Here is a 19,677-nt window from a genome sequence, read left to right on the forward strand (position 1 = left end):
TTCTTAACTATATCACACACTCTATTGATATCACTAGAGTAAGACAAAACCATTCTACTTAGGTCATTTTCCTCTTTAGCTCACATATTCTGTTTCACTTGTTGGTCTATTAGAAAAATAGGGTTTAACTCTATTACTGCTTGCTTGTTCAATTGTTCACTCTATGTCCCCTATTCTATATTCCCGTTCTAGTAGTTCAATATGCAAAGTATCAAGTGCTTTATCTCAAGTATCTGGATCTGTATGCAATTGCATACCCCTGAGAACCTGCTTTTTGACCACATTTCTTGGGATGTGTCTGGGATGCATACTGGTGTTATGCAGGATGCTGTTTTTCCTGCATGGTTTCCTATACATACTGGTCAATATTATGTCCAAACCTTCCTTACTCACACTAGTATCTAGGAAATTAATATTCTCCATTGAGTGATACATACTAAATCTAAGAAAAGAAGTGGTATTCTGTAGATAGTCAATAAACTGAATCAACTGTTCATACTGGCCATCCCAGATGAAAAAAAAACATCATCCACAAAATGTCTGTAGAACTTTACATGTTCTACAAAATGAAAGTCAGTAAATACTGATTGTGACCCCAACAGGCTAGGATTATGTTGGCATATGAACTGGCACAAGCCATGCCCATTGCAACTCCTAGTTTCTGTAGGAAATAGTCTGTTTCGAAGATGAAGACACTGTTCTCTAATATTAATTCTAGTAGTGCACAAATCAACCTCACCTTCGAGTTGGAGAACGTACTATTTGTTGCCAAAAACATCCTTACACTTTCTATCCCTACTTCATTGGGAATGACCTAAAAAGTGAATTAACATCCAGGGTCACAAAAATAACATTATTAAGATCTTTTGACTCATTAGACCACTGGTAAAGGTCTTGCAAAAATTGCTTAGAGTCTTGCAGAACACTAGTAATAGACTCCAAAGGAACCTCTGGTGTTAAGGGCAATGGCTTCAATATAACCTCGAATAATTGACTGACAACCCATGAAATAACCTCACTGGTAAAAACAACCTGCAATCCATTTTTGGATATGTGTTTACAAAAAGAACCTTCTAATGAAATTAGAACTGATGCCTCAAGAATGTGTGAGTTCTGCATTCTGTGTGAGTTCTGTGGGGTTTTATTCATTCAAAAGCTTCTGAAAATACTCCTTCAGTTTCACTTTGATGTTCTGGTGTCCTGGCGTGTGTGTGTGTGTGTGTGTGTGTGTGTGTGTGTGTGTGTGTGTGTGTGTGTGTGTGTGTGTGTGTGTGTGTGTGTGTGTGTGTGTGTGTGTGTGTGTGTGTGTGTGTGTGTGTGTGTGTGTGTGTGTGTGAGTGTGTGTTTATGTGTGTGTGTGTGTGTGTGTGTGTGTGTGTGTGTGTGTGTGTGTGTGTGTGTGTGTGTGTGTGTGTGTGTGTGTGTGTGTGTGTGTATGTGTGTGTGTGTGTGTGTGTGTGTGTGTGTGTGTGTGTGTGTGTGTGTGTGTGTGTGTGTGTGTGTATATATATATATATATATATTGCCATAATGTACATATATATATATATATATATATATATATATATATATATATATATATATATATATATATATGGGTTCACTATAGAATCTCGAAATACTGAAATCCCGAATTTCAGTATTTCGAAATTCTATAGCCGAAAGCTTTAAATCCCGAAACCCCAGAACCATGAAATTTAAAATCGCATACCTACACTACAAATATACCACACACATACACACAATGTCCCCCCACAATCAAACATACAGTCCTACAATACAGACAAGTAGGGGGGCAAGCCCCCTATGTGGGGGGGCTGCACCCCCACTCCCCTACTTATATATACTAACTCTGAAATTGCATAATCACACACACAAAGGTAACTCACACCCACACATTTCATAGCCCCTTGCACGCAAACATCACAGCCACAACACACACTAAAATACACTAAAGCCCTAACCAACACACTTACATATACATACTTACCTGAACTTACACCTATCCATTCACACACTGCAACACCAGAAGCGCTATTTCAAAATCTCAGAACTTTGGGATTTTGAATTTCGTGCTTCTGGGGTTTCTTGATTCAAAGCTTTCCACTATAGAATTTTGAAATACTGAAATTCGGGATTTCAGTATTTCGAGATTCTATAGTGAAACCATCTACATATATATATATATATATATATATATATATATATATGTGTGTGTGTGTGTATATATATATATATATATTTATATATATATATATGTGTGTGTGTGTGTGTATATATATATATATATATATATATATATATATATATATATATATATATATATATATATATATATATATATATATATATTTACATACATATATATGGGTCTATTGTGTATGACTGAACCACCCTAATGTCAAAAGTAAGACACTGACAAAAAAGTTTGATTATGCACAATAGTGAAAAAAAAAATAATATCAACAGAGTAAAACTATTTTCTCTCCCAATAGTAAAACTACCCCCCCCCCCCGTAATGCTAGCACAAAATTTGTCTGAATAGTGGCAGTGTTACAGGAAGGTTTATTAAGGTGCAGGATTAGGGTTGGGGAAGGGGCAGCTTTAGCATTAGGGTTAGCACCCATTACTAAATAGGGTAATAGGAGTCCGCCTTGATCCCATGCTTATGTGTGGTCTATGTGTGGCATTTGATTACAATTGTCATTGCAATTGTTAAATTTTTAAAACTACAGGCCAGATTCAGTAAAGCTTGCGTAATCCAGTGCATTACTCTGATATCAGCATGAAACTTGTTGATAACGTTGTGATATGTGAATGTACTGCAAGAAACACAGAATAGCTCAGAGCAGAATGGAGTATCGCAGTATGACTGGCACACTAAACAAATCTGCAAGTAATCTGTAAGTAATGATAAATGGTTGTCCTCATATTGTACAGACACAAAGTTATGGAAAGATGATCGCAATTTAAGCATCGTGATAGTTATGTAGACATGTATATAAACAGAATCTGTCCAGTAATGTTAAGGACAACTACAGAAACTAACTGAATCCATTATGATACCCAAAAAATATAAATGCCAGCTATCCTTATGTAAGCCACATGGCATTCCTAACATACATTTTCAGGAGCAGCCCTAGAAACATTATAGACACCTAAGGATATTTCCTTAATTAGTCCACTAGCATAAAATACACGCTTCAAAGCTGCAATGCCATTTGTAATATGTATCTCACTCTCTCTCTCTCTCTCTATATATATATATATATATATATATATATAAATATATATATATAAATATGTATATATATTTTATATATATATATATATATATATATATATATATATATATATATATATATATATATATATATGTATACAGTATATATATATACATATATATATATATATATCACTCCTTCCAGTAAATTCAGAGATAACTGTGGATATCTCTGTAAGCTTGGACTTACGGATTCTATCAAAATCTGTAAATTTTCTAATAACAAAAAAAGGGAGAAAGGCAATCATGGTGACATTGCCACAGCTAACATTTGCTAACAATGGGTTCAGGACTTGTGTGGGGAAAACATTTAACACATACACCTAAGGAAAGCTGGAGGTAGCAAAGAAGATGTTAGGTGTGGGAGAAGAACAGGCACACACAAGAGGGATGTTGGAAAAAGAAAACCTGAGGGAAAGAGGGAATGGGCTTTTTTTTGGTAGGAATAGGCCACATATTTTTTTTTTATTTTGTGAATTGAAGGAAACCTAATCATAGGAAAAAAAGAGAAGCACATGACAGCAGCTATACCCATACAACAAATACCAAAACACAAGACTTGACAAAGGTTGGAAAAAAAACAGTACAGACAGGTGAGTAGCACAGATGGTACACTGCAAAAGTTGGCAAACGGTATGGATGCATACCAGCCATAGTGAAATACAGAAAAACATTTCTACCGATGCACTATCACATTATGACATGTCACAAACTGAGTGGCAGACATACTTTGATGTGTATGAACAATGGTAGATGTGTGTTCTAGGATAATAAAATTGGATTACAGTACACATTGCATAAATAAACACATATCTGATTAGTTCATCAGCAATGCAGGTATAAGCCAAGCAACATCACAGATAAGCAAACCCAGGTCTAAGAATCCTGTCTAATGCCAGCAGAGGGCAGAACCAAACCTGTAACCATGCATGTGAAAGGCAAGCAACCAAGCATAATGCCAAATATAAGTACTGCAGATGACCTCAAAGGCTGCTACATACACAAGTAGGTGTACACAACCCAAGGAAATGTGTAATGTAATGTGTATATATTACACATATATACCACGTCAAAGGCAACATAGAGTTGTAGATGTGTATGTACTGGGTCTATATTACAGCCGTGAAAGTCCTAAACAGTGAATACTGAATCATCGACACATATTACCTGAACTGCGAATACACCGAACACTCTAAACCGCGAAATTCAAAATCTCAAACCGTCATAGTTGTCCAACCCCACCACGCGCAACATACTGCCTACTCAAACAAAATAAATAAACCACATACATACACTAACCAAAACCCTACTTCTAACCCTACACTAAACCTTACATACATTACTATCTATGCACTTACCTTAACCCGCACCCTAACCCTAAGGTCCGTAATGATCACAAACTATTACTATCTATACACTTACCTTAACCCACACCCTAACCCTAAGGTCTGTAACTATCACACATTTACCTTATGGAGCTATACTGCAGAAAGGCCAACCATAACAATTCGACATTTCGGATTTCGCGCTTCAGGACGATCAGTGTTTTCATGTTTCAACGTATACGTTTCGATGTTTCCTTATTCAGATAAGTGGACCTTCGCTATTTCAATAGGGAACCATATGTACTATATGTCTATTAGCATAAATGGAACGTACATAAAAGCAAGGTCAATACACATACACACACCAATGACACGTAAAAATGAATATGTTCAAAAATGTATCAGTACAGCATAATAGAGGTACAGTGTCCAGGAAAACCAAGAAACAATTTTGAAAATGAAAACAGGCACCAATGGAGGTGAAATAAATAAGTCTAAATGCTGATAATGGAAACGACAGCTAGGTTTATTCAGTACATAAACGCACACATCACACACCGTTTTCATCCACCGGACTTTATCAGATGTAACAAATTTTATCTGTGCTTTACCAAACCTTTTTAGACCCCTTCCCCCTATAGTTAATTAATCAATTAATGTTTATTTAATACATTTAAAATTGTAACACACATAAGCCCTTTTATATTCATTAGTATATACACCCTCTGCCTAAAAGATTTACTGTGAATACAAAACAAATGCATAAAAGCTTTTAACTGAAACCTATTTCTATACTTGTACATTCAGTAATATTACTAAATTAATACAGGAATAAAATTCATGTATTTAGAAAATTCATACATGCTCAAAGGTTTATAATAAAAACACAGTTAAAAAAGCAATTGTATGCTATATGTATTAAATTATTTTTTAAAAATTATTAAAAAGGTATATATATTTGTCGTACAAGGAAATTTAGAGAAAAAAGTCTATTTGTTCACATACTTATCCTTAAAGTTAAATAAACAAAATATTTGTACTCAGATTAATGTAATATAAACAACAAGTGTAACAAATGCTTAATCTAGATAGCAACAAAAGGTGCTACAGCTTAGCTGCCCTCATCCTTAAGATGGGGGCAATGGAAATGTGTTCATTAAGACCTGGGAATTTATTGGCTTCAAGTAATAACTGCCAATACAATTGCCTAACTTCTATCCTGTTCTCCCAAGGTCCGCCCCTAGTATCTTGATGCACCATTTCTATTATGAAGAAACCCCATTTCGCTCCTAGACATGTCATAGTGTGTTTGTATATTGCATTATTAATGTCATGTATTATAATAGCATTCAAGTGTTCGTATATTCTTCTTTTTAATTTGCGTGTGGTCTTTCCAATATACAATGCACCACATAATTTACATAGGGCTAGGTATATCAAACCTTCACTATTACAATTGGAGAAACTACCCCTTCTAATAGTATACTGCCTTTCTGGAATATATAAGAAATCCTGTCTCAAAATGTGTACACATTGGGCACATCTTCCACATTTATAAGTCCCTGGCTTTTTTCCACTTAGCCCTTTGTGGTTCTTCTCCAACAATTCCTTGAGACTTTTACCTTTTTTATATGTAAGTTGTAATGAATTTTTGAACAAATTCTCCAATTCTGAAAAGCAACCAAACCTTTCCCAATGTTATTTGATAATATTTCTAGTCATGGGTGTTTTTTGATGATAGTACAAAACATAATTTCCCCCAAAAGTGTTCCCTGTCCTACACTCTTCTTGCACCTCTACTTTTTCACATCCCAAAATTGGGGCAAATCTGGAGGTTATAGCATTTTTAACTTCTACCATCACTTCCTCCACCATTGATGCAGGAAATTTCCTAGCTAAAAACATGTCCCTTAACTTCCAACTTTCATGTTCAAAGTCCACATCCCTAGATGTCATCCTGCTACTGCGGATAAATTGCCCCATAACAATGCCTCTTTTTTGTTTGTATGGGTTTGAGCTACTAAAGTATAAATAAGAGTTGGAGAAGGTGTCCTTCCTGTATACTCTTGAGGTGTATTGCTGTAGATGTTTGTCTTTCTTAATAGAAACGTCGAGGAAATTCATCGCTTCTCTAGAAATATGATGGGTAAATTTTAAAAAATCAGTGGCATTATTTAAGTACTGTATAAATTCCTTTAGTTTGGTCTCCCCTCCCTTCCAAAAAAATACATATATCATCCAGATAATGTTTATAATATACCCAATAGTGTGCATATTCTGATTCAAACACAAATTTCTCCTCCCACATCATAAGTACTATATTTGCATATGTAGGGACACAACATGCCCCCATAGCCACCCCTTGTATCTGCTTATAAAATTCACCTTCAAAAAAATAGAAAGTTTCGTTGCAAGACCAAATCCATAAGCTCAATGTGTACCAAAAAATTATTATGGTCCAAATTTCCATACTTATTAATAGCCTCCTGAAACCATTCAAGACCTGTAGAGTAAGGAATCACATTAAACAGGTCCTGTATGTCCAAAGTAACAAAAATTATGGAATCAGAATACATATCATTCCTAATACTTCTTAAAAAATTCCAGGAGTCTCAAAATTCCATGAAAAGAAACCCATATGTTCTTTAATTTAGTATCTAGAAATTTGGCCAAAGGATAAGTTTTGGAACCATTTGCGGCTACTATTCATCTTATTGGGGGATCCTCTACATTCTTATGCACTTTGGGTATCCCGTATATGGCTGGGATCCTGGGTTTTTCCACTCTAAGGTATTTGTAAGTATCATGGTTAATTAAATTATCATCCAGCATTTCTTTTAAAGCAAAATCTATTTTGCGATAGGCCACATTAATTTCATTCTTTGATACCCTCACATATCGAGTGGTATCATTTACCATGTTCATCATTTTACTGGAATATAAAATACTGTCCATCAGTACTACCTCACCCCCCTTATCGGGTTGCATCACCCTAATAACTATTTTCCTGTAGTGATTTGAGAAGTTCCATCTCTTCCTTAGTAAGATCTGATTTACCTTTCCATTTTTCCTTAAATATTTCTCTAATCTCCTTTTCTATCTGCCTTTCCAGATTTTTTAACTGGGGGTGCATGGGTTGGTTAATAGTACTGAGTTTTTTAATTTCGATGTTACCTCTAGTATTTTGCTGCCCATGAAACATAATTTCCAAATTTTTCTTTCTCAAAAAAAAATCTTTAAATTTATCAAACTATCCACCATATTACCACTACTAGAAGGAATAAACTTGAAACCTTTTGAAAACAGCGTAAAATGCTGCATATTTATCTCCACGCTACTGTAATTGTAAATATTAAAATCATAAAATATATGTCGTGGTCCCTGAACAGTAATATCTCCTATGCTTTCCCCAGTATCATGTTCCCCTTCACTGCTACTTTGCTTAATTATTTCCTGACACTTGGGGAACCCCTGGGAAAATACCATACAGGTGATTTATATCTCAGTCTATCCAATCTCCTAAGCTTCGGATATTCCTCAATTCCTTCATTGTTTGGTTCCATACCCACATTATTCTCATAATTCTACTGCCTGTGTATAGGGTCCCATACACTGTGTTCCCCATAATGTTTATTCGTGGGATCTCTAGTTATTTCCACATTCCTAGAATGATACTTTGAAATAAAGTTGTCTTTCTTAGGGAACAGATATGCTCTCCTCTGGTGGTATTCCCTCAGGTCCCTATCAATTTTTTCACATTTCCTCTTAAAAATTACCTGGCATTTGTCTTCCACCTGTTGTTTAATTAAAAAATATATATTTTTTTCATTGTCAGTAATAAACATTAAATCTATAGTCACCATTTTATTTAAACATTCTATTTCCTCATACAACCTTTGCATATTTCTCTCATTTTCTCTAATAAGAGCTCTCATAACCTCAAACCCGCTATGGTCAAATATTTTTAACAATTCCTCATGGAAGGTGGACCCTTCCAATACATTATTCGGGTATTTAAACATCTGCAGTCCCTTTGGTACAATACCCCTAACAATACAATCCCTCAAGTAATTGTTGTCCATACCTAAGGCTTTGTGTCTAAAAATTAAATCTGACAGTTTGTTAACATTAGCCCGGTAAGAAATATCTGAGTCAGTTATTTCTTTCCCATCCAGGGGAAAATTTGAAAAAGGTTTGGTACAGCACAGATAAAATTTGTTACATCTGATGAAGTCCAGTGGATGAAAACGCAGTGTGATGTGTGCGTTTATGTACTGAATAAACCTAGCTGTTGTTTCCATTATCAGCATTTAGACTTATTTATTTCACCTCCATTGGTGCCTGTTTTCATATTCAAAGTTGTGTCTTGGTTTTCCTCGGCACTGTACCTCGATTTTGGTTTGATTATTGGTGACATGAAGGTATTGGAGGTGGAAGACAGCTTCCAAGGGGTGGAAGTACAGACAGCAACAGACATTCATGCATGGCTGTCACGAGTGGAAGGACAGCTCACTCAACTTATTTCCCTCATGTCAAATGCTAATTCCCACGTTAATGGGAATAATGCCATGGAAGAAAATGGTTCGGATAATTTAAACACCTTTTTGGGTAGTTTGTCTACCCCAGCCTGTAATCAGGATGCCGAAGCATGGTCCAGACCATGTGATAGTTCTGGAAAGGAAATGATGACATCAGGAACTGGTAAACCACAGTGTGGTAGCAGGACTGAGTCGGAAAATGCGAATAGAGCAGTTCCTAGATCTGGTAACGATAATTTGGGACACTTAAACAACAATGTAGGTCTGAATGGACAAGAGGGTTGCAGGTTGCAACCCAATGGAAGTGTAAGGGGAGCATCGATGGTTAGTCACTATGCTAATGCCAACAAAAATGGGCAGGAGGACTGGACGGATACAAGTGCATTGGCTTCATGGTTGGACTCGCACAACCTGTTTTCCAACTACAAAGGTACTGTAAATTTAAATTTTCCCCTGGATGGGAAAGAAATAACTGACTCAGATATTTATTACTGGGCTAATGTTAACAAACTGTCAGATTTAGTTTTTAGACACAAAGCCTTAGGTATGGACAACAATTACTTGAAGGATTGTATTGTTAGGGGTATTGTCCCAAAGGGAGTGTGGATGTTTAAATACCCGAATAATGTGCTGGAAGGGTCCACCTTCCATGAGGAATTGTTAAAAATATTTGAACATAGCGGGTTTGAGGTTATGAGAGCTCTTATTAGAGAAAATGAGAGAAATATGCAAAGGTTGTATGATGAAATAGAATGTTTAAATAAAATGGTGACTACAGATTTAATGTTTAGTATTGACAACGAAAAAAGAAAATATTTTTTAATTAAACAACAGATGGAAGACAAATGTCAGGTAATTTTTAAGAGGAAATGTGGAAAAATTGATAGGGACCTGAGGGAATACCACCAGAGGAGAGCATATCCATTCCCTAAGAAAGACAACTTTGTTTCAAAGTATCATTCCAGGAATGTGGAAATAAATAGAGGTCTCACAAATAAACATTATGGGGCACACATTGTATGGGACCCTATACATAGACAGGAGAATTATGAGAATAATGTGGGTATGGAACCAAACAATGAAGGAATTGAGTAATATCCAGAACTTAGGAGATCGGATAGACTGAGATGTAAATCACCTGTACGGTATTTCCCCAAGTGGCAGGAAATAATTAAGCAAAGTAGCAGTGAAGGGGAACATGATACTGGGCAAAATATAGGAGATATTACTGTTTAGGGACCACAACATATATTTCAGGATTTTAGTATTTACAATTACAGTAGCGTGGAGATAAATATGCAGCATTTTATGCTGTTTTCAAAAGGTTTCAAGTTTATTCTTTCTAGTAGGGGTAATATGGTGGATAGTTTGATAGATTTAAGGATTTCTTTGAGAAAGAAAAATTTGGAAATTATGTTTCATGGGCAGCAAAATACTAGAGGTAACATCGAAATTAAAAAACCCAGTACTATTAACCAACCCATGCACCCCCAGTTAAAAAATCTGGAAAGGCAGATAGAAAAGGAGATTAGAGAAATATTTAAAGAAAAATGGAAAGGTAAATCAGATCTTACTAAGGAAGAGATGGAACTTCTCAAATCACTACAGGAAAATAGTTATATTAGAGTGATGCAACCCGATGAGGGGGGTGGGGTAGTACTGATGGACAGTATTTTATATTCCAGTAAAATGATGAACATGTTAAATGATACCACTCGATATGTGAGGGTATCAAGGAATGAAATTAATGTGGCCTATCACAAAATAGATTATGCTTTAAAAGAAATGCTGGATGATAATTTAATTAACCATGATAATTACAAATACCTTAGCGTGGAAAAACCCAGGATCCCAGCCATATTTGGGATACCCAAAGTGCATCAGAATGTAGAGGATCCCCCAATGATTCCAATAGTAGCCGCAAATGGTTCCAAAACTTATTCTTTGGCCAAATTTCTAGATACTAAATTAAAAAACATATGGGTTTCTTTTCATGGAATTTTGAAAGACTCCTGGGATTTTTTAAGAAGTATTAGGGATGATATGTATTCTGATTCCATAATTTTTGTTACTTTGGACATACAGGACCTGTTTAATGTGATTCCTTACTCTACAGGTCTTGAATGGTTTCAGGAGGCTATTAATAAGTATGGAAATTTGGACCATAATAATTTTTGGTACACACTGAGCTTATGGATTTGGTCTTGCAATAAAACTTTCTATTTTTTGAAGGTGAATTTTATAAGCAGATACAAGGGGTGGCTATGGGGGCGTGTTGTGCCCTTACATATGCAAATATAGAACTTATGATGTGGGAGGAGAAATTTGTGTTTGAATCAGAATATGCACACTATTGGGTATATTATAAATGTTATCTGGATGATATATGTATTTTTTGGAAGGGAGGGGAGATCAAACTAAAGGAATTTATACAGTATTTAAATAATGCCACAGATTTTTTAAATTTACTCATCATATTTCTAGAGAAGAGATGAATTTCCTGGATGTTTCTATTAAGAAAGACAAACATCTACAGCAATACACCTCAAGAGTATACAGGAAGGACACCTTCTCCAACTCTTATTTATACTTTAGTAGCTCACACCCATACAAACGAAAAAGAAGCATTGTTATGGGGCAATTTATCCGCAGTAGCAGGATGACATCTAGGGATGTGGACTTTGAACATGAAAGTTGGAAGTTAAGGGACATGTTTTTAGCTAGGAAATATCCTGCATCAATAGTGGAGGAAGTGATGGTAGAAGTTAAAAATGCTAGAACCTCTAGATTTGCCCCAATTTTGGATTTGAAAAAGTAGAGGTGCAAAAGGAGTGTAGAACAGGGAACAATTTTGGGAGAAATTATGTTTTGTACTATCATCAAAAAACACCCATGATTAGAAATATTATCAAACAACATTGGGAAAGGTTTGGTTGTTATTCAGAATTGGAAAATTTGTTCAAAAATCCATTATATTTACATATAAAAAAGGCAAAAATCACAAGGTATTGTTGGAGAAGAACCACAAAGGGCCAAGTGGATAAAAGCCCGGGACTTATAAATGTGGAACATGTGCCCAATGTGTACACATTTTGAGACAGGATTTCTTATATATTCCAGAAAGGCAGTATACTATTAGGAGTGGTAGTTTCTCCAATTGTAATAGTGAAGGTTTGATATACCTAGCCCTATGTAAAATATGTGGTGCATTTTGTATTGGAAAGACCACACGCAAATTAAAAAGAAGAATATATGAACACTTGAATGCTATTAGAACAAAATACATTAATAATGCAATATACAAACACACTATGACATGTCTAGGAGCGAAATGGGGTTTCTTTGTAATAGAAATGGTGCATCAAGATACTAGGGGCGGACCTTGGGAGAACAGGATAGAAGTTAGGGAATTGTATTGGCAGTTATTACTTGAAGCCAATAAATTCCCAGGTATTAATGAACACATTTCCATTGCCCCCATCTTAAGGATGAGGGCAGCTAAGTTGTAGCACCTTTTGTTGCTATCTAGATTTAAGAATTTGTTACACTTGTTTATATTACATTAAGCTGAGTGCAAATGTTTTGTTTAGTTAACTTTAAGGATAAGTATGTGAACAAATAGACATTTTCTCTAAGTTTCCTTGTACGACAAATATATATATACCTTTTTAATATATTTTTTTAAAAATTAATACATATAGCATACAATTGCTTTTTTAACTGTGTTTTTTATTATAAACATTTGAGCATGTATGAATTTTCTAAATACATGAATTTTATTCCTGTATTAATTTAGTAATATTACTGAATGTACAAGTATACAAATAGGTTTCAGTAAAAAGCTTTTATGTATTTGTTTTATATTCACAGTAAATCTTTTAGGTAGAGGGTGTATTTACTAATGAATATAAAAGAGCTTATGTGTGTTACCATTTTAAATGTATTAATTAAACATTAATTGATTAATTAACTATAGGGGGAAGGGGTATAAAAAGGTTTGGTACAGCACAGATAAAATTTGTTACATCTGATGAAGTCCAGTGGATGAAAACGGTGTGTGATGTGTGCGTTTATGTACTGAAAAAACCTAGCTGTCGTTTCCATTATCAGCATTTAGACTTATTTATTTCACCTCCATTGGTGCCTGTTTTCGTTTTCAAAGTACAGCATAATAAATGTAACAGGTTATGCACATGGATAAAAAAAAAAAAAAAAAACTACACTGAGTAACACACAAGCATGATGAGAACAACATATTGCGTTACCCAGCAATTTATGTGCACATATCCCGTATTGTAAAATGGCCATACTACTGGCACATATTCACTTTGTCAAAATAATACATGGCAATGGTCATTACTTGCAAAAAAGGCAAACGTATCTAAGAAAAATAATAGAAAAATATGAAGGTAGGAGGAAGGTAATCGACCCGGGCCCACATCAGCATAAAGGAGAACAAGGTAAGTTGATACAATGCAAATGCATGTGTACAGCAAACAGGGTGCTGTAGAAGCCAACCAGAAATACATTCAACCAAAGGGAAAATGTATGTTAAATGGCCATATTGATTGCTGATATCCACAAAACTGGACATGTATACAACAAACATACCACATGGCATTTGTGACATACATTTTCAGTAATAGACCCAGAAACATCACAGACAACTGTGGATATTTCTGTAATTCATCCACTAACATAAAATACATGCTTCAAAGCTGCAATGCCATTTGTAAAATTTATATATCTATATATGACAGGGCTTAGACTCCCAAATGACCTCACAAGCTATCTCCCTGAATGAATCCCACATAGCTCATGTCATATCCTCAAAGAAGGGCCCCATCATGTCCCACATCAACATGCATAGTTAAGCAATCTAAAAATTAGAAGCACATACGCATACACTGTCATGTTAATGTTGAATAAAAAATGTCAGGTGAATGTCAACCACCCTGCTCATTACGGAGTAGATGACACTCCTGTGAGCATCATTACAGCACAGCACCAGAAAATCAGTGAGTGCTGACATGTCAAAGGTACATTTATGTGTCCAGTATGTATCCGACTATGCGCACACACAAATACGTTCAGTTAATATGTACAACTATTTGTGGAAGGTATAAACTGATGTCAGTACGTAATGGATGTGGAAATGCTACATATAACAAACACAGTGTAACATACAGTTAAATAACATGTTATCTGTAACACTGTGTGTAGATTAATGCTACATTGCTGCTTAATGCAGTCAGAAAAGGAGGACTGCACATAGGATATACCTGCATATGATCCCACATGGCATCAGTATTGCCAACCTGTGACACACAACACCACATCATGGCAGCAGGACATCATGACAAATATCACCAAAAATACTTGTGGAATAACATGTCTGTCACACATACCTGATATGTCAAAACACAATTCCAAGGCATATAATGCTGTTAGTGATGGAGTATTGATAAATAATACTGTTAGTGATGGAGTATGGACAATATATGCTGTCTGCCATTTGCCTCAGTAAAGCACATGTTTACAGGCTACCTTTTGCAACACTAGCTGAGGGTTAACTGCAACAGTGAATAGACGGTTGAATGTGTGTAGAAGGTGTAGTGTGTTAACGTGTGTCATGCACACATTGAAACAGAAGTAAATGTCACATGACAATAATGCATAAGCATGACATATACATGTTATGCATGCACAAGTGTGCATATACAGTCCAGTCAATTAAATGGCAATCACCATGTTGGCAGCGTAACACAAGTGGAGCACACAGACAGTACCTATGGACCAGAGGGACCAGGATAATGGGGCTCAGACTCCCAAATGACCTCATGCTCTACTTCCTTGAACGAATCCTGCATAGACTTTGCCATATCATCAATGTAGGACCCCATCATGTTCCTCATCTGTGTTTGGAACACATGGGTCATGACCTCCAGGATCTCCTTTAGATAATCTTCTTCATTCTGGTCATGTCATTGTCTGCTCTGGAGTGCAGGAGTCATCATCGTCATTATTATCACAGTCATCCTTGTAAGACTAAGGCAGTGGCCAGGCATGCACTCATCATAGTCTGATCAGATAACATCTATGGTTTAAATACTTTGTAAAGACTAACTGCAAAATGCAACAGAAAAGAAAAGCAAATGTCTATCCTGTAGAACAGTCCCATGAATATCATAGCACGACAGAATATGATTCTGATGACAATTTACACAGGGAATGACACACATCTATTATGGGCAGAGTTACCTCATAAATGCATGACCTTGTATATCCTTTTTACCAACAGTACATCAGTATTCTTTCTTTAACTCTTCGTTATGCGTAGACACACCAATCCAGGTCATTAGCTTTGTAATCGGTATGAATACTCAAATCAAGAAATTGTACTGTCTGCATTCTGTGATTTATATGAGCAGCCTCAAAGTGTCATTGTTAAAATGAAGGAAAAGTGATATGACAATTTTGTGGACAAAAGTGAAGCAATATAACAAACATCTGAGACAAGCTGCATGATAATTTGCTGAGCCCACATGAATATAATGACTACAACAGCAAAAACAATTTTATATGTTGAATCACCATAGCTGGTGACATATGAGAATCTATTATATTTGCTGCTAACAGTATTGCATGTGTTCAACTTTGTGCATTGTCTACTAAAAATTATTAGCAGTCAGTGGCCTGAAAAATCAAAACATTGTGAATATACTTGCTAATAATGAACTGCTGCAGAGAAATGTCTATCTGCAAAAGTGTCAGTAAACCTAGGTTATAACTGTGTTTATATCAAAACCCACAAGATTTTGGAGGCAGATGCAATACAAATGTGGACCTGCAGGGTGTGCCAGATATGAACTGCTGCAATCAAATGTGTATCTGCACAAATGTCAGTAAACCCAGGATGTAAATGTGTTTCTACCAAAACACCCAAGGTGTTGAAGGTGTATGTAATATCAATGTTTACCTGCAGGGTGTGCTAAATATGAACTAATGTCCTAATCAAATGTGTATTTGCACAAGTGTCCGTAAACCTAGGACAGAACTGTGTTTCTAAGGTGTTGGAGACAGATGAAGTACCACTAAGCCACAGTAGATGCGACATAGATGTTAAACTTAAGGGCATTCCACACAGTCTTTAAATGGCAGTGTAAATACTAATGCAGCAAACCCATTTTCACTCCATGAAAAGGCAAGCTATGTACAACAAATCAACCACTTAAAAACAAAGCCATACATGCAAGTATACCAAATCATTCATTACAGACAGCAACCAAAACACTTAGAACTGTATACAAAACATCTTATAGGTCCATGTAAACACAAAATAAAAGAATTTTGAACATCGTAACAAATAGTATATTTATGTAGCAAAGCTTGTAAGTTGTAAAAAAAACTCTTTCTCAGTGCTTCCAAAGCACTATACCATATACATTCATCTACATTGTTTAAATTACTGCAGTCAGCCAATTAAAATTATGTAAGAAGTTACATTATGATGGTTGGAATTCTTTTCTTTTGCATTTATCATTTTTGTGCATTGCTGAATTCCATTTAGCTGCTTTGGTAAAGCTGGTTGTTGTTTGCTTCTAGGTATGTATGACAGGTACACCAAACAAACTGTTATTTAAGCTGTGGAATACAATTCAGAACTCTGTGCTGACACAATGGATCTGATGATGTCAATTTTCACTCATTCCTCAACAAGTGGGTTTGGATCCAATCCTTGGATCTGACTGGGCTGTTATCTTCCGGTCTTGGTTGCTAGGAAACTCTCAAGCTCCTCCCTTATCCAAATGTAAATCCATTAAAATACCTCAGATCTGGTTTGCCACTTTCGTGTTTAGATGCGGTTGCTGTAAGCTCTCGAGCTTGGTGTCAAAAATTAGGGATAAGTCATTATATTATCTCAATATCTAATTACTTTCTTTGATAGTTTATATTTTTTTCCCTTAATACACTTTAGTGCAATTCTTTTTACCATTGTTGCTATTTTTTTCTCTTGCTATCCCCATTTACAAGCTAGTGTATGTAGTCTTATCTTAGATACTATTGTTGGTATCTCTTTTCTCTTTTCCTTTTATATCTCAAAAAAAAAAAGTTTTGTCTCTGCCTGTAAAAATGCATGAAAAATCATCTGGTTTTAAAATGTGCCAGAAGTGCAGTCATAAGTTACCACTCTCTGACATTCATGCTTTGTGTGTCTATTGTCTAGTTCCTGAGCAACTTAAAAATACTGTGATATATGTAAACCTTTTAATCCTTGGGCCATTGTGGACCAAAAGAACAAGCTGATTTTAGAAGGCTTACTTCCGTCAACCTTCTCAGAGGTTTTATCTGGGGCTCAACCCCCCCCCCAAGTCTGTGTCTAAGAAACAAGCCAAAAAGCCTTCAGATCTGTCAGTCTATTCCACTACTTCATCAGATCAGATGGTGGAGTCTTTAAGGAAGCAACATAAAAAGTCATATCCAAAGATGGCTCCTTCACTGAAGCAGGTGTCAAACACAAAATCTGTTTCCTCGGATCCTGGATTATCGGATGATACAAAGCCTTTACCTAATAGGTCCAGATACTCTCCCTCCATTGATCTGATACCCTCTAAGGTTACTTTGTCATATTCGGAGTCTCATCAGCATTTCAGGTCTCACTTTTTGGCCTCATTGACTCATTCCTCCTGAAGTCAGACTGAAGCTGTTGTAGGCAGAATGATGAGGAAGTTTCTCTTGTGCCCAGATTCAGATGAGAATTCATCTGGCTTCTACCCCTTTGTGTCAGGAAGTTCTCCACACGTCTACACCAACAATCTTGGCAACTTCTCTGATCTGACTGGTTTCAGAGCCCATGGATATGAGTTTTCCAGAATTATCTTGGTCAAATACAAAGATCATAGTATATTTGGCTCCAAGGCCTTCTTTGAGTGCACCAGCTCTGAGTGCATTGGAGCTGGATAACTCTTGGAGCTGAAGCATCCCTTTTGGATCCAAGGTGTTGAAGTCAACTCTGAAGTTATTGGAACTGTCTCTATCCCTCAGAGGTTGGTATTGGATAACTCAGCAGCAATCTCTGCCTTGGGTGGATTCCCTCAGGCAGGCAGGGGGAGCCAATGGGTTGGAAGCTTGGATTCTCAGTTCTGTTGGCTTCCTTCTCCCTGTGACATTCCACTTTTGATGTAGTGAAGAGAGTGTTTTTTTCTTCTGCAGAATGGATTGTTACTGCCCCCTTGGATCTCCTTTCTGGATCCTGAATGCTTCTGCATCCTGAGCCTCATCACTCTACTCCACAGGGACAGCTAACCCAAAGTCTCCAGGTTACCCAGCAGGGTATTACTATTTTTCCAATACTTCTCTGGTGCACCCCACTGAAGAAGTCTCTAGGAAGAGGAAGTGCAAGAGGAGGCACTTAGACTCCCCTCGGGAGTTGGTCACTGAAGATACTGATTTTGATGATGGGAAAGTGTCCCTAAGATCACCATCTGATGAGGTCTCATTTGGAGACAACCTAGAAATCGTTAAGCAGAGAGGTGATTGATCTACTGATAACCCTTACCAAGAAGAATTGGTATTCCTGGAGGCCTTTGGGTCTGGTCTGTCTACCTCCTGGGTGGCTCCACCTGCTGATGAGCTTATTAATTTAATCCCTAGGTGGGTGTGGAAAGAACCAAACATGGTTGAGCTGATCCCCAAAAGGCCAGATATTTTGGAACCACCTCCAGAAAAGGAATTATGGAGCAAGGGATTACCGGGGGTTTAGTATCAAAATGGAGAGTGGCACTTATGTGAAGCTTGTAATGTTGATTGGCTGTTTTCAAGTCTGCATAATGCCGATTCGGAAAATGTTTGACTCCATATTAGGGAATGATAGTGTGCATTCGCTAATGTGGAATCAATGTTCTGATAACAGATCACACTACAATGGGTATTGGGAAATGTCCCCTTTTCTTACTGTAGTGTGATCTTGGAGTTGAAATTATAATATGTAGTAGATGTGGGGAGCTTGCGCCTCACATGGGGGGGGGGTGCAGGGTGGCTTGCCCTTGCAAAAACATTACCAGTAGCACAGACTTTCAACATTGTAACTTCCAGTGTTCAAATGTTGATTCTGTGATACCATTTCCAAAATTTTGGTAATTTGTTATTACCAGTTTTAGCAAAATGGTTCCGTCAAAAGGTGGAAAATTATTTTTATTTTGCACATTTTGATAGTATACCAGTACTGGTAGATGCCATGGTCCTGGCAGCAGTCAGAAAAAAAGAACTTGTGGAACAGAGTCCTACTGTCCATCCCTCTGATAAGGAGTCAAGGGTGGTGGACAGATTTGGGAAGTGTGTTTATGATTCAGTGACATTTGAACTCAGATTGCTGAATTATTTGGTTCATTTCACTAGATTGCAGATGGATTTGTTTAAGGAACTCTCCAGATCCCTCACCAGGACCAGTAGTGTTGAGGTTCAGACTTCTGTGGCCTTGCAGTTAGCTACCCTACAGTTGATTTTAATTCATCCATGAGGGTCATGTCAC

Source organism: Protopterus annectens, chromosome 5.part0 (assembly GCF_019279795.1).
Source record: "Protopterus annectens isolate FY-2018-M chromosome 5.part0, PAN1.0, whole genome shotgun sequence".
Taxonomy (NCBI): Eukaryota; Metazoa; Chordata; order Ceratodontiformes; family Protopteridae; genus Protopterus; species Protopterus annectens.